Consider the following 15,217-nt stretch of genomic DNA (forward strand, 5'->3'; position numbering starts at 1 on the left):
TGTGCATAATTACGCTTCCTATTCTTCTTCTGAACTGAAACATGTAATAAATAAGATGAAGCACCCTGACAGAAGTTTATGCCTTACGAGAGCAACGAGGAAATGGTGCCATAGGTGATAAACAATTATTCCTCTTTTCAAGAGCGAAAACAAAAATAAAGAGCAAAGTACTACCAGTTCAAAACTAATCCAAGTTTCTGCAAAGTGTTCGTACGGTTTCGTTCCTTCTGCTTTTCTTTTCTTCGTGTGTCTATGCTTCGGCACCCAATCTTTCATTTAAGCCTTCCATGGGCTCGGAGCACCAGAAATGTTTGCTGCGAGCGCTCAGTTCTCTGCAAGTTGAAATGCAATTCTTTTTGTACATTGATTGATAACCAAGCGATTCAGGCGCTCTGTAAACTGTACCTCGTGAAACTTGGATCATTTGCGAACCTGCTGTACGGCTCGTAGTTTCACAATAGAGTCGCGGCGCAGAAGGCCGTTGTTCGAAAGATCCCCCTTCACTGCGTCGTTTCGCTATGCCTACCCCCGCGGCGTTTTCCCGCGCGCTATTGAAACATTAAGCGCCATTACTGCGCTCACCGGAAGCATGAATATCACCCTGTGCACACTTGTGCGAAGTCATTAATATTGATAAACTTGGTCTGAATGGAAAATTACGTCCAGCGTTCATCAATCATGGGTGGCTGCAAGACATGCAGCGACTGATGGAGACGGTCGAAACTGGGGGGAGTTGCAGTGGTCATAATTCTTGCGTTCAGCGAACGCCTTTATGGGTGCGTTTCGAAATGCAAGTATACGATGTGCTCTCACAACGGGCCTAATGGTGATCTTCTGACGTCAAACGAAGGAAAATAACTCCGCATCCGGGAGAGTACCTAACATTGCTACTCATTGTGTTGCGAAAGGTACTTGATATAATATTAAATTGGATGTTGTTTATTAAAGTGGCCAACTTTTTCTCACAAAAAAGAGAAAAAATGGCAATCATAAATGCGTTATGGAATATTGCGAGACAGTTTGATCACCCAATGTAGCGTGACAGGGACGGAGGACAGAGGACACGTAAAGGGCGACGCCCGTTTTTGTGAAGCACCATGTGATGCGCATTTCTAGGAAACACAGCTTGGAATTCCCCGCCAACGTCTGTGCCGTGAACATATGAATTATTCTTTGACGCTTTCTCATGCATTTGGCTTGACTTAGCGCTTCTCGCTTTGAAATCAATACTCCAGTTTAGCATCACATCTCCCTTTTTCTGTGCGTACACTTGTGTGTGTGTGTGGGGGGGGGGGGGGGGGGAGTTAAGGCGGGGAGGGGATATGCGAGAGCCAATCGATGTAAGAGGTATTGAACTGAACTTCAAACCCGCAACATATCACAGTTCATTGCCGAAGCTGACTACAACTTTCTGAAGATTCGCTCCAGTTGTGTTCTTTCAACGTCCCTTGTACACTGACAAATTTCATGCGAATCCACTAATATCCGACTGCGTGTTTTCCGTAAGAGCGTTTATTGTGTCAGAGGCGTTTATTGTTTGTTCGCTGTTTGTTGTTTTTAATGTGCCTCTAGTGTAGTTCTGTGTTGTCATTCGCTACTTTTTTCTTAGAGAAAGCAAAGCTCAAAATACGAAGTTTTGGGGAGGAAGCAACCTTTTGCCAAAGTTTTCGTCAATCGCACTGCGTTTTCCCTAAAATGTCAGCCATACCAACTGCCTAACTATTTCGCTGTCCTCTTCCGATATTTTTGTGAAATCTATAGGCGGTTCTTCCTTTTACATGAATCAACGAGTCCTAGATCAACCTAGCACAACTGTATTAGAGTCCCTCCGGTATTTGTATCTTTAGTTTGAATCTTTTCGCCCAGCTGTGGGACTTTCTTTCGACAAGCAAACCTTCTTCACCCGGCCGTCCCTCCTTCTTCGCAGCTGCTGCCTCTGCCCAGCGACTCCCGCCCCGAGCCCGCTGACCTTCCTTCAAGCCGGGAAGGAGTGCCGGCAGCCCTCGCCCCCTCCCCTCCTCCTGACCTCCCTGGGGAAGAAGAGTCCTGCTCTAGGGAGTCGAGCAGGGAGAAGCCAGCATGAGCGAGGCGAGCCCCCGGCGCGAACCCGCGGTGGGCACCTCGTCGTCGCTGACGTCATCGCCTGCCTCCAACGGTGCCAGCAGGCGGACGCCCGTCATCCGCCTGCACGGGGCGCCAACGCTTTCGCCGCGACCCGCGCCCAAGAAAGGTGAGGCCTTCCGAGGCAGTCCCAGCCAGCTACTGCTGCAAAAAATGTTGATGGTTTAGCTCCGGTTAAACCTACTAGTGTGCACGCGATAACTGACCCGAAGAAGATGTGGCTTCGCTCGCGGCTTGTCGCTGTCGTTTCTCCGCTTCTTGGCGGCGTCGTTTGGCGAGCCTTTCCTCTCGTTGTTCCGGTGTCTCGGCCGCGCGCTTGGCATTCCCGGCTTCTTGGGCTCGTTGTCGACTCGCCTTACGCCACACCACAACTTCGGGATCCGTCGACGTGGCTTCCCGCAGTCGCCGTTGATGTCGGTCGCAGTATACACGCGGACTTTCCGCTTCTCCACCACATCGTTTATCTGAAAAACAAGCGCTTCTTACCCTCTGTTTATAAAGTGGCCGAGAAATGACGCGCACCTGTTCCCCAGCTGCGCATGCGCGACGCGCGCAGCGAGGCCAAGGTAGATGTACACTGGTAGCGAAGGCTCCATAGACGCCCATTGGTCCAAAAAATGGCGGCTCGTGGGCACTCCAGCGCCCCGTGGATTTTGGAAGGCAAACTACGCAAACGTGACGTAGAAAGACGTCACGCATATGTATGCTTTGGCGCGAATTATAAAGCGGTCTTTCTGTAGAATCCGCGTTTTCGAGCCCGTACCTCTCGAAGGTTGCTGCCTTTCAGCGCGCCCCAACCTTTGCCAGTCAAATGTGCTCGCCTTGTGTGCTCGAGCTCCTGCTAGTTATGGCCTTGTTAATGTGCAATTGGGAACGCAATGAAAGTGACTGGTAAAGGAGGGGCAGCATAGAAAGGCAGCGTTCACTTCCAGACACTGGCGTGGCCGGGTTAGCCGGGTATCGAAACAAGGCCTGCAAAGACGCGCTGTAATGCACCGCACACTCATGAATATGGGGCAGGTCAAGAGTGTTGCAAAAATACAAAATTTGCCAGGTTTTAATAAAATGACTTACCTCTTTCATAAAATAAGGTGCTAATATATTTTTTCTTTTCTATTGGCAGATTACATTCCAATTTTGTAGCTTTATCATTTCTTTATATGAGTGTTTTGCCCCCCATCCTCTGGTTGTGCTGCAGTCGCGCTAAACCACTTTTCGGCCCAGCCTTCGCCACCACTTTAAATCCGCCTTGGCGAGGCTGCGGAGTCGGCGGCGGTAGCGGCGATGGCTCAACTCTGACGTCACGCGCGGCGCACCTGTTGCTCGGCTCAGCGAGGCTGCGGAGACGGCGGCGGTAGCAGCGCAACTCGGACGTCACGCACGGCGCATGCGCATTAACGGCACCGGCTCGGCCCAATAACCTTGGCTTTGCATGACGTCTATAGTGAAGCTATCGCTTCAAAACGGGCAAGCACTCTGCTGAAAACTCTCCACGAGGCCACCAATATCCTTTGTAACTACTAGATACTCGAGTCACTTCTATATTTGCTCTGTTCTTGCGTGATGAAAACAGTGTTTTCTTTACAGTGGTTGTATAAGATATTCATAGCCGTTAATATTTACAGACTAGGATATACTGTGTATGTACCATTTTGTTGTTTGCATATTGCCTTCATGTGAGTGTGATTGCGATTTCGCAATACTTAGAATCGGCCATTTTTTCCTCTTTTTATTTGCCATTTACTCCAGACATTATTTCCGAGTTGCGTTATGAATTTAATTGTGTATCGTAGGTGTGCTATGTTCTGCATTTTGCTGACAGTTCACGCGTGATATTTTTTGCCTCTGCGAACAGGTGCAACCAGTGCCACTGTCAGGCTCGAATCTCTACTTACGTGGCAGTCTAAAAAAAAAACGAAAGCCACACTGAACTCTATATCTCTCGTTACCCAATACGACCCTGTCGAAGAACGTCGCCTTGTGTCTCGCCCACCACCTGCGTTTTTCGCGTAGATTTGACTCAATTACTGCTCCCTCTTGCATCTGGTTCCTTCCAAGCGAGCTTTGCCGCAGTAAGACTGCAATTGAGGCGAAAAAAACTCTTCGAACGTCTTGGCGGTTTTCCCGGACAACCCATCCAAGCCTCACCGGCCTCTCGAGTGACACGTTACGCGTACATCAATTCAGAGGGTCATGTGAGCTAGCGCTGCCGAGACTGATGGAGGGCACAGCTCTGATCACGTAATCTTCTTGCTTCACGGTAGCAGTACGAGATCCCATTTGTGAAGCTCTTGTTGCGTTATTTGTTCTCGAGTGCGAAGCATTCAGGCGAAACTCAATTTTCACTCGTGGTCTTCAAAGCCACACTTATGTCGCGGCCGTATTCTATCTATTGACGTAACACGGCAGCTCAGAAGTTGGGTCAGTTCCGATGTGTCTATTCTGTGCAATAGAATAATCAATAAAAGAACTGCAATTACCGCTCGTGCGAGGGACACTGTGGAAATGGAATTAGCTCGGGGAACGGCCAGTGAAACTCCAAACATTACGTAATTACGCAGAATCGTTTCGCAACCCAACCTTGCTCTCCGCCCTGCTAATTGTCTTTCAAGGAACTTGATGCAAAATGCGCCGCCCGAGGAGAGGTTCGCAGGTGGCGCCGCGCGCCAGAGCAGCGGACTGCAGTGGAAACTTAGTCGAAAAACGAGTATGTGTAGAAAACTAAAAAGGGCTCTTAGAACTATACCGATATAAAGCCGCTTTTATGTTCTCTACCTTATCATATCAAAATTATTAATACATTGACAGCTGTCGCTGAATCTCGCGTTACACGGTAGTAACCGTCCTGTCAATTTTTTTTTTTTTCTGTAAACGTCACGAGTTTACATCAAGCGGCGGAAAAACTTTCAAGTGCAATTTTCTCAGCTATGAATGCGTCTCTTACTGCCGACCAAATATCAACACATTCAGAAAGAGCCACAAAGTGAATGTTTACTCGGAACAAAATTTGGCTGGCGTTATCTCCAGTGTCCCTCTCAAGTGTTCTACTCGGCACTTAGTACAGATTAACTAAAACGTGAAAGGATACGCATACTCGCAACGATGTTTGCTTGTCTTTCTAAGTTCCGTTTTGCAGCCCGCATTTTCGATTTTCTTCGTTAGTCTAATTACTCTTATTTGCATTTTATGCAACGGAGAAAGCCATATTGTGTGACGCGGCTGAGCTTGAAGTTTGCACCATGTACGCATAACTGAAAATATGACGAAGCAACCGCCTTACCTTGCAGGAAGAGCAATGAACAATTATACAGGCAGTAATTGTACTGTACTGTCTCTAGCTTTCGAGCTGGATAAGTGACATGAGCACGAAAAAGTGTAGAATTGAACAGTTGAGTGCTGCAAACACTTTTTTTTTTTACAGAAAAAACTTTTCAAAGATTGAAGCATAAGCTATCCAGATTTACCTGATGTTATTAGATTTTGTGAGAAGAAAAGATAGCATGGCAAGAGCTAAATAAACGGGTATGTAAACGAGTAAAGCTACATATATAGAGTGCTCCGCATTTGCCGAAGGTAGAGTATGCGAAGCGCAGGGCCGCAATGCCTCGAGGTAATTGCTGTAACCTGAGTGACTGAAACGAACCCAAGCCATTGTCTACGCATAAGAGATGGGACCGTAATATCAACTTGTAGACAGCAGGCCCTTCTAGAATACCGGACTCCGAAAGGCGTTTAACAACTCGTCATTGGTTCGAACAAGTAAACTAATAATTTGTCTTACCCGCTTTGACTAGGGAATGATGGCAAGTTAAAGCTTGAAACTCGACTTCGCAGCTTGAAAAACTTCAGGCGGAATCTATACTTTCTTGCGCGCTCTCTCTGCACGAGTGAACAACGTCTTCCAAAATACGCTCACAAGCAACTGTTGTCAACCAAGCGTACAATGTTCCGGTCAATAAATCGCCTATTTTAGATGTGGCAGGTGCAACACAGCAGCCACACCAACGCCGTTCTCGTTGATCAGGCACACACACCTCCTGGCACAATGTGGTGCAGGCGTGAGGAAGTGTGCTGTCCTCGCAGGTGGACGTCGTGCGTCCGAGTTCTGCTTCCGCGAGCCCCCCGAGTACGTGCACCTGGCCCCCCCGCGGTCCACGGTGTCCACTCCCCCCGCCGGGCCGCAAGCGGTCCGCGTCGCTGCCGCACGTGCGCAGCCCGTCGCCCGTGCCGCCTCCGCTGGCGCGGGCCGCGCGGGCGCACCATGCGGCACAACAGCAAGCCAGGCAGCAAGCCAGGAGGCAGCCCGGCGACGAGGAAGACGACGAAGACGAGGGAGGACCCAGCGCCGCGACGAGAACGACGACCAGGAGGAGGAAGAGGAAGACGAGGCCCGCCGACCGGCCGGGACACCCCGCCGCCGCCCATGGCCGCCTGCCCCGAGGAAGACGTCGACGCCCGCAGACCCGCGCCAGCAGCACAGGAGCCGGCTGCTGGGCACGGCCACGGCGGATAGGAGGTCCGCCTCACGTTCCTTCCTTCATTCTATCGATCGATCGATTGATTGATTGATTGAATGAATTACTGACTGACTGACTGACTGACTGACTAATTGATTGATTGATTGATTGATTGATTGATTGATTGATTGATTGATTGATTGATTGATTGATTGATTGATTGATTGATTGATTGATTGACCATGATGGTGGGTTTGGTGAGTGATAGAGTGGGCGAGAGGAATGAGTGAGGTGGGCGAGTGAGCGAATGAGTGAGTGGATGAGCGAGTGAGTGAAAGAGTGAGCGAGTGGGTTAGTGAATGAGTGATTAAGTGAGTGAGGGTATGAGTGATTTAGTGAGTGAGCGAATGTTTAAGCGATTGAATGATCGAGCGAGTGGGCGAGATTGAATTTCTCTCTAAAACACCAAGATTATGCTCGTGTATCTAGAGCAACGACATAATTGTGAACTTCATGGTGCGCTGCATTACGACGCTTAGCAAAAACACAGTTTACCTCGGATTCAGAGCGCATTCGACTGTGATTACAGGCACGCTAGCTGAGCTATACAACGGCAGCAGCGCTACTCGAATAGGCAAATTCAAAGAGAGGCACATTGCTTTTCCAAATCCCACCGGTATAGTCGCGATGGGCAGAATTTCTATTTCCATGAAGTTTGAGGTGTGCACTATGGAAAGCGTTTAGCAAGCGCTCCACGCTCTTCAACGAAAGATTATCTGAGCTGTTGGCCGACCTCGCTGTGAATTCGCTAATCACATTTTTGTTACTGTTTCTAAGGGTATTTATATGTAGCCTTCGCTCATGAACAGACTGAAATTTAAGGCAGCACCACATTTGGAAGCTCCCTAAAGCCTTTCAATCGATGGACGCGCACATTCATCATCACCATACCGAGACCATTGGACTTGGAAAAAAAATTTTGAAGTTTGTCGGTATCCCCTTTATACCTCTTCGGCATTCAAAATAAAAAGATCATTTTGTTTTCGCTATATATAGAAATGTAAACGGCTATAATTTATTTTTACGCCTCACTTACGTGAGCTACCTTCAGGCTGTCGGACAGTAGTCGCACGTCTTTTCTAGTTTGAAGCTCTGCTACCACCTTTGTTTTGTTTTGTTTTTTCATCCTTCGTACAAGAGCTTTACTTTCATTTTTTTGCGACGTGAAGAATACTCCAGCGTCATGAAGGAAACCAATGTCTGAACTATAGTTCATCTGGACATGTACGTCCTTTTCAGTGCAAGATATGAAGCCTTCCTGAGACGAAAAAAATAATGGCATGGTCGGACTGAGCCGCAAGGACTGAACAGGAAAGGCCGAACGAGAGCATCTGCCCCAACAGGGCAGAATTAATTTAACAGTTTTACAGAATATTACAGCAATTAATATGTCAGTTTTTATCATGGTGGCTAGGACGCTGCCTACCGGCAGCATATAAAGAAGAGTGTCATGCGTGTCGTTTGAGAAATGCGCCCCGAAGAAATGAACGCCATCTCCTAACTGACATATACAGTGTATATTTGCGAGGATTACTTGTGCTTTCTATTTTTGTTGGAGCGTAAGTGATGGTGCACAATTAGAAAAACATGGATAAAGATTTTTCTTACGAAAAAAAAATTCTCGCACGAGAGTGATTTTAGACATCGTGCTTCCTAACAGTGCCGCCCGCGTGAGTATTCTTAAAGTTTTGTTATAAAATGTGACAAATGAGTGCAGTGCTGGTGCAGGCCACAGCATGAGCGTTTGTGAGGCCATCTTTGGGCTGTTGGCCCCAGCCTCTCCTCGTCAATCAATCAACCAATCAACCAATCAATCAATCAATTTTCCATCTTACAATACAGATGGCGGGGTTGTAGAAAAAGCTGCCAATGAGCAGCTTGACGAATCGAGGGAATCAAGCAATTTCATCAGAACTCAATTCGAAGTTAAACAACCCATGCTCTCCGGGCTGAGTGACACGATGCGCGGGCTGCCGTCACTTTTTGCAGGAAGTCAACACCCTGCCAGCCGAAGTTTCTGCAGTGCCGAAAGGGGCGGCCTTCACTCGACCTGACCGCCGCACAGGCATCCGGCCACATCACGCTAGGTAGCCACTTGGGTGAGTAGCGAAGGAACGCGCCTCCTCTCTCTCCGAATCAACTCGTTTGCCTTGTGGAACAGTAGACACCAACACCGATCTGTGACGTAAACAAAATGCGCTGACTCTCCTGTCACCGGCTGGGGCTAAATGTTTGAGTCTCGCCCCATAGGAATATATGCAAACAAAAGTTTTCAAAGCATTTCTTTCCATTTATGATATCGTCCCTTCGTGAAGAAAATCCCAGCACATTCTAGAATAGGTTTTAAAAGCATGAAATATCATTCCAAGGACGATGTATATTTGAAACACCATGACACATGATCGTGGGAGTCACCCACGGCTGGTAGTATCAAGCAGAAGCGCGAGCCATGGAAGCATACGTGCACAAAACTTTCCGAAATAGTTTTCTCATTTCGCAGAGTACCCATGGACGCGGTCGTTTGTTAAGAGTTGGAAAGTACTTAGAAGAAGAGGTTGACCGCGTATACAACGTCATAACAAAGAATCTTTCTAAAAAGGCTCAATGAATGTGTGTTGTGAATCCAAACATACCGTCAACAGACGCTCTGTCAACTGGGTATTTCTCCGAATCGCACAAGCTTCTCGTAGAGTCCAACATTTTGCCGAGTGCGTTACATTTTCTCACTAATGCAGTCATTCAAACTAGACAGCCTTGACAGCTCTACGTGAAAAAGACTCCCCAAATGGCGTGATAAGTTCATAAAAGCGCTGAGCAAGGTCCTGCTCGAAAATTCCACTCGTGGCTGCAACGGTCGCATTTCGATTGAGTCTGCACATAAAAAGTTGTTCTGCTGTTATTTTGGCGCGTATGTAAAAAAAAAAGCTGTTGGTGATCAAAATGAATCCTTATTCTGCCATACGCCACACGTGGTGGTTTCGGTGCCGCTTGGACATGTTAAAATATCATTATTATGAATAAGTGTGAAATGGTTTGTTCTCTCAGCTTTGCTATAGTCGCATCGAACGAATAGGCAAGTGCTCCCCAAAGGAAGCCCTCCTGCTATTGATACCGGCAGGTTCTCGTGGCGTCGTGGTTAATCCTCTTGAACCTGGCAGGAGGCTGGCAGGTGCGAAAAGATTAACCAAGTATTAACAGATTAAACACGACGTCATGAGAATGAGTGAACCCGATTGGTTGGTGGGCCTCCTCTACAGGTCATTTGCCTCTTCGTTTTGAGTTGTATCTGACTTTAGCAGAGTAGCCTTCCTTCCAGTAACTGTGTTCTTTTCTGCATATTTTTAAACTTCAGTCGAAATGTACGTGTGAGTTGTTGTTTCTATTACAAGGCACTTTAGTTGGGCGCACGCAACACTCACGGCGTTGCATACTGTAAACGATGGGACCACGACACTTTTTGACATGCTGTAGCGTCCCTCAAGAAGACATGCATGCTGTGGCGCCATCTAGTGACCATAAGCCAAAGTGCTTCAGCGCTAGGCTAATGAATTTTTTTCCCACAATTATTGATGACAATGGTGAGGGCATTACCAGCATTTATTTATTCAAGGTCGAAAACTATGACCTTAATTGTGACAGTTAAAACAGCTAATTATCATAAATTTGTTAACGGCTTACTAGTTACCATTATTCGCTTGTTTCCTGACCTCTGCCAACACTGTTGTTATGATGCAGAAGCCGTCATCATACCTCAAAAACAAAAATTAGTGGCGGGCTCCTCTGATACACCTTGGTATACGTAGCTTCCTGCTCATGCGAATTCGGTACCAGCAGTCTCGCTGCGTACACCCAACTAAAAGCGTCTATTATTCCCAATCAGCGCTTTTACGAGCTCATGTGCGCTTTATTTCTTATCTCCTCTTTAACACAGCTCAAGTGTCTGCAATATTGTCCTGTTCAACATTTCTAATTTTCGTAGACAAGTTCTCGTTTCGTGTTGCCTGCATTTTCTAGTCCTATATCTGGTGCTGAGACTGGTGAAGCTGGGCCTATAATGTAACATATCAGAATGCTTTAGCAGACGGTCACCTCGCACGGCTACCATTAGCTTTATCGGCTACGATGTGGTGCCACCTATTCACGTGTGCCACGCGCATACCAAGTTAAGAACGATATTAGCGTTATGGAACAAAATTACCTGCACCTCTCTAAGCCGGCTTCACCACAATAAGGATGTTTATGCTGTGAAGTGTACCTTTTCCCTCCACCTTCTAGTTCACTTTTTCATTTCTTCTTTACTTTTTGCGTCCGCCAGGAATGAAGGCGCGACGTCGATGGCGAAGTGTTCCAACTCCCACGGGGAATCATCATTTCTTCGTTATATCCAATATTTCGTTATTAACCGTTTCGTTATAGCGAGGTTCGACTCTAGCACCATTTTGAGGTCTTGCTTGTATACAGTCGGCTCTGGAAAATTCGAACACTACCGAAAATTTTCTAACTATACGCAGTTCAAACTAGGAAAGCCTTTTCATTACACTCGATACTGACAGCACCAAGGCATTAGTTCGCATAAAACAGATATGGAGGAAAAACGCTAAGGCGCCCGTGTGCTGTGCGATGTCAGTGCACGTTAAAGATCCCCAGGTGGTCGAAATTATGCCGGAGCCCTCCACTACGGCACCTATTCTACCTTTCTTCTTTCACTCCCTCCTTATCCCTTCCCTAACGGCGCGGTTCAGGTGTCCAAAGATATATGAGACAGATACTGCGCCATTTCCTTTCCCCCAAAAAAAAACAATTATTAATTAATCGAGTTTGAGTTAACAATATGCTCTTGTACTGACTTTGTCCATCTCTTTCGCGCTCCTCCTCGCAGAATCCGAGATCGCGCGTCGCCGCCACTCGGTGGCCGCGACCGCGGCGGGCGCGGACAAGCCAGCGGCGACCTCGTCCGATCGGGGCCTCGCGCAGCGCACGCAGGGCTCGGTGGCGGCAGGCGCCAGGAACCGCGTCGCGCCCTCAGGGGGCACTGGGGCCGCCACCGCCGCCGCAGACGCCCTCGCCGACGAAGCGGCCCGCGCCTCATGGCTGCGCGAGGCCAGCTCCAGCGACGACGAAGACGACTTCGACCTGGGCCCGCGCACGGTGACGCCCCATTCGTCGCCCGTCATGGCGCCCGCTTCCTCGCTGGCCGGCGCGGCCCGGAGGCCCGTCTCCTAAGCGCCGCTGCCCCGGAGGGAGGGAAATAGTTGGTAGCTGTTACGGGGGGCCGTGCATTTTAGGCGGCGGCCACGGAGTGTGGACTAGCTCGCTCTCGGCTTCGAGTTACGGCATCACGGTGCTGTGGCGAGCGGTCTCGTACCAGACGCCCAATGAGAGAATTCATGCATGCCAAGGTCGGCGCTCCTGGTTCGTCTCCGCCTACTTAAGCTACGAGAAGGCGAGACGTAGGAAAGGATCTTTCCTGCAAAGCGGAGGCATTCGAGTTTTTTTTTTTTTCAGCGCATGTCATACGAAATGAGAAGAAACCATCCATGTGCGCTCACCAAAGTTAAAATATGCTGATTATTCTCAGTACAAGACACTTAAACTTGCTGCCTCGCCGCAAGAAATAGGCGAAAGGGAACCATTTGGGCTGCGAGAAGAGAGAACAACTATAGCTGTGGCACTGGGCGCTGCCACCAAATGTCTTTCCGCGATGGGCGGAAAACTTTGGGACCCTTTCCTGTCTGTTCCTGTTGCCACTTGAAAGAGGTCGCGGCAGCTACGCTCCTTCCTTTATCTTTCTCTTCTTCGCGCGAAAAGTGTCACGAGTGCAAGAACTATCTGACAGTTTTGTAGAAGCTGCGATGTTAAGGGCTCAGGCTTCTTCGACGACGGAGCCCCAAAAAAACGTGTGGACGCCACGAGGTAATTGCAGCCAGCTATGTGGCGTGTTTACTTTGCTACGCTGTCAGTGTAAAGCACACAAGTTGACGAGATGCTCAAACCCTGCTTTATTTCGGTTGCAGTATGTTTATAGCACGTCCTAAAGAGCTTTGTGACGTCATAAACATCTCGTGTTTTTTACCGGTTCATTGTAGCATTACAATCGGACAGGCGGGCCGGAAGTAGCGAGACATGACGTGTGAGAGGCGCGGTCTGTCTGCAGGAGCCAATGATGCGAAGCGCCATTTCTAGCTCGACCGTAAGTGCGAGAAAAATTTTTAAATCGCGGTGGAAAATGTTCAGAGGGATGTCAGCACGCTCATATGATGGCCTTTAGGAATATAAATACTAACGGAAAGTTTTTCTCCGGGCAGAGACGCGATGTTTGCAAGGCGCTTGTTAGATTGCGAGAAAGATGCAGCCGAATCCCTTTTGTGAGCATTACGAGATCGTTGTATGAACGTTGTCGATGGTATGGCACGCTTGTTCGTACGGAGCGTGTTGAACATGTGTTGTACACGATCGGTTTTGTTAGTCGCAACTGCTCCCATCTACGTGGAGGTAGCGGTTTTCCGACAAAGAAATGATGTGCTGCAGGGAAGCATGAGCTTGTAGAGTTGCATCAGACAAACAGGTTTGCTCACAACAGTGATATTTAAGGAGGACTCACGTCCTCAGCACAACCACACTGGTGATATTTGTCGAGAATCCCGCAGCTTGTTGCAGTTATAATTACAGGGTCGCTTCGGCACTTCTACTGCCACGTTATCGGGCACTGTAACCAATCTCCGGCGGAAGTATCCGACCAGCAGAACGTCGTTTTGGGATGTGTAGTGAGGTTAAAATGCAAAACAGTAAAAGTTTAAGGCTGGTAATCTTACTGTTCAAATCGCTCGTTCTTCAGGCTTTAAGCAACTGTTCATATCTGACGTCTTAAGACAGCCAAAAAGATAGACACTGACTGCAACATTTTCACGTATGAGCTGCTCCCTTGCGGCAATTTGGAAATTATAGATGCTGTACTCATTCCGTCACTATCCGCAAACGTCAATAACATACTGTTTAACACATCCACTCTTTATTGAAATCCGGGTTTATGGTAGGCTCCTCTTTGGCGTCATCGTTTCTAGGCAACACAAAGGACGAACGTAATGAAATTTCATGTAAGGGCATTCATTTCCTTCTTTTTTTTTTACTACTGACGAAAGCGTGATCCCTTGACACACCACGTCATGTTCTACTCTGTCGCCTTTCCTTAAAGCCTCTACAGACCAACATTACGCGCCTTTGGGGTTCCAGTCGCGCACACATTGTGACATAAAAAATAAATGACTAAACATTGTATGAAGATTATTGTCGCCCTAGAGGGTGGTTGTAATTATGCCTGTATAGTGTTATACCTCATTGGAATTGTTGTGGTGCACTCCTCCGTGGGCACAGTGAATATGCTGTTGTGTGATCCCGTTGTGATACCGGAGTAACCGCACCGCTGTGTAGTCTAAGTGGCTGTAACATATGACTGTCTCGAATCACACCGTGTTTCTTGGTATAGTGCACGCATACTTTTAAGAAGCGTACTACGCCGCCATTTCGCTTCCGCAAAACGCACTTTGTATAGATATTTGCGTGACGCGGTGTGTTCAGTACATGAGTTTACCGAGGGTCTTTAATTATCTTTAATCATCCGGGTATTGTTACACGTGTAAGCTGACCCCAATTTTTGCACTTCATTTAAGGACACGCCGTGGATTCGACACCTTCGTGCATCGTCCTCTGATGTAACGCGAGCTTGCAAGGAACCCTTAGGAGAGCAGAAAGTTGGGCGAGTTGGTTGAAATGCATACTGAAGTTGGCGCGGAAAAACGAGGACAAGCGAGACAAACAAAGTCTCGCTTTGTCTCGCTTGTCCTCGTTTTTCCGCGCCAACTTCAGTATGCATTGCAAGGAACCGCTTGGCGTAGCCAGTGTGATAGAAGAAGTCGAGAAAGACTGCAGTGTGTTTTTAACCCGTCTAGGCACGCTGACGTGGAAGGAAAGTTTGGGAACAGTATAGACGACATATCGTTCAAATAATACCAAGTTTTAAAGAATTTTGTGGTCACTGTATTAAGTAATATTGGCCACTGTGAACATAATACACTGTCATTTGAGAACAAGAACAACCCAACTTTTCACATTTAAGTCGGCGGTGTCTGTTTCCGTACAAACACACAGGGTTTAATGTGAGAATGGTAGTGTGCTGTTTTTGCAAGTAACTGGCGGTGATGACGTCACCGCCGTACAGGGTGGTTACGGTCACTTTTCCATAGCTTTCCTACGCAAGATATCTGCGCTGTTTTGCTATTCATACACAACAGGAATTATTATAAACGCTGTAGTAAGAGCTTAACGTCCAAAAAAAGATCGCAGACCATTTTTTATGCCTTTGGTGGTTACGTGTATACATTCTCGGGTTCTTGCATCCATTTGTTTTCGTCCAACACCACAATTATTTCGGCGCTGTATTTTTTTTTCAGAAAGAAAAGTTTTTTTGGCTGTTGCATTTACGATATTTTTTTTAATGTTAAGCAATTACAACAGCGGATATAGTCGCCTTTTCTCTACCTAGTCCAAATAACACCTGAAATTCTTAACAATTCATTGTTTTC

The 15,217-nt window shown here is 47.5% G+C and overlaps 1 pseudogene across 1 annotated transcript; it reads left to right on the plus strand.

The window, feature by feature from the left end:
• Positions 1-1,943: 1,943 nt before the first annotated feature.
• On the plus strand, positions 1,944-11,994 carry LOC144125815 (uncharacterized; annotated as a pseudogene). Its single transcript, XR_013313420.1, has 4 exons — positions 1,944-2,230; positions 6,205-6,637; positions 8,628-8,737; positions 11,518-11,994. The product of XR_013313420.1 is annotated as an uncharacterized LOC144125815 (transcript).
• Positions 11,995-15,217: the final 3,223 nt, after the last annotated feature.

This window comes from Amblyomma americanum, chromosome 3, assembly GCF_052857255.1.
Source record: "Amblyomma americanum isolate KBUSLIRL-KWMA chromosome 3, ASM5285725v1, whole genome shotgun sequence".
Taxonomy (NCBI): Eukaryota; Metazoa; Arthropoda; class Arachnida; order Ixodida; family Ixodidae; genus Amblyomma; species Amblyomma americanum.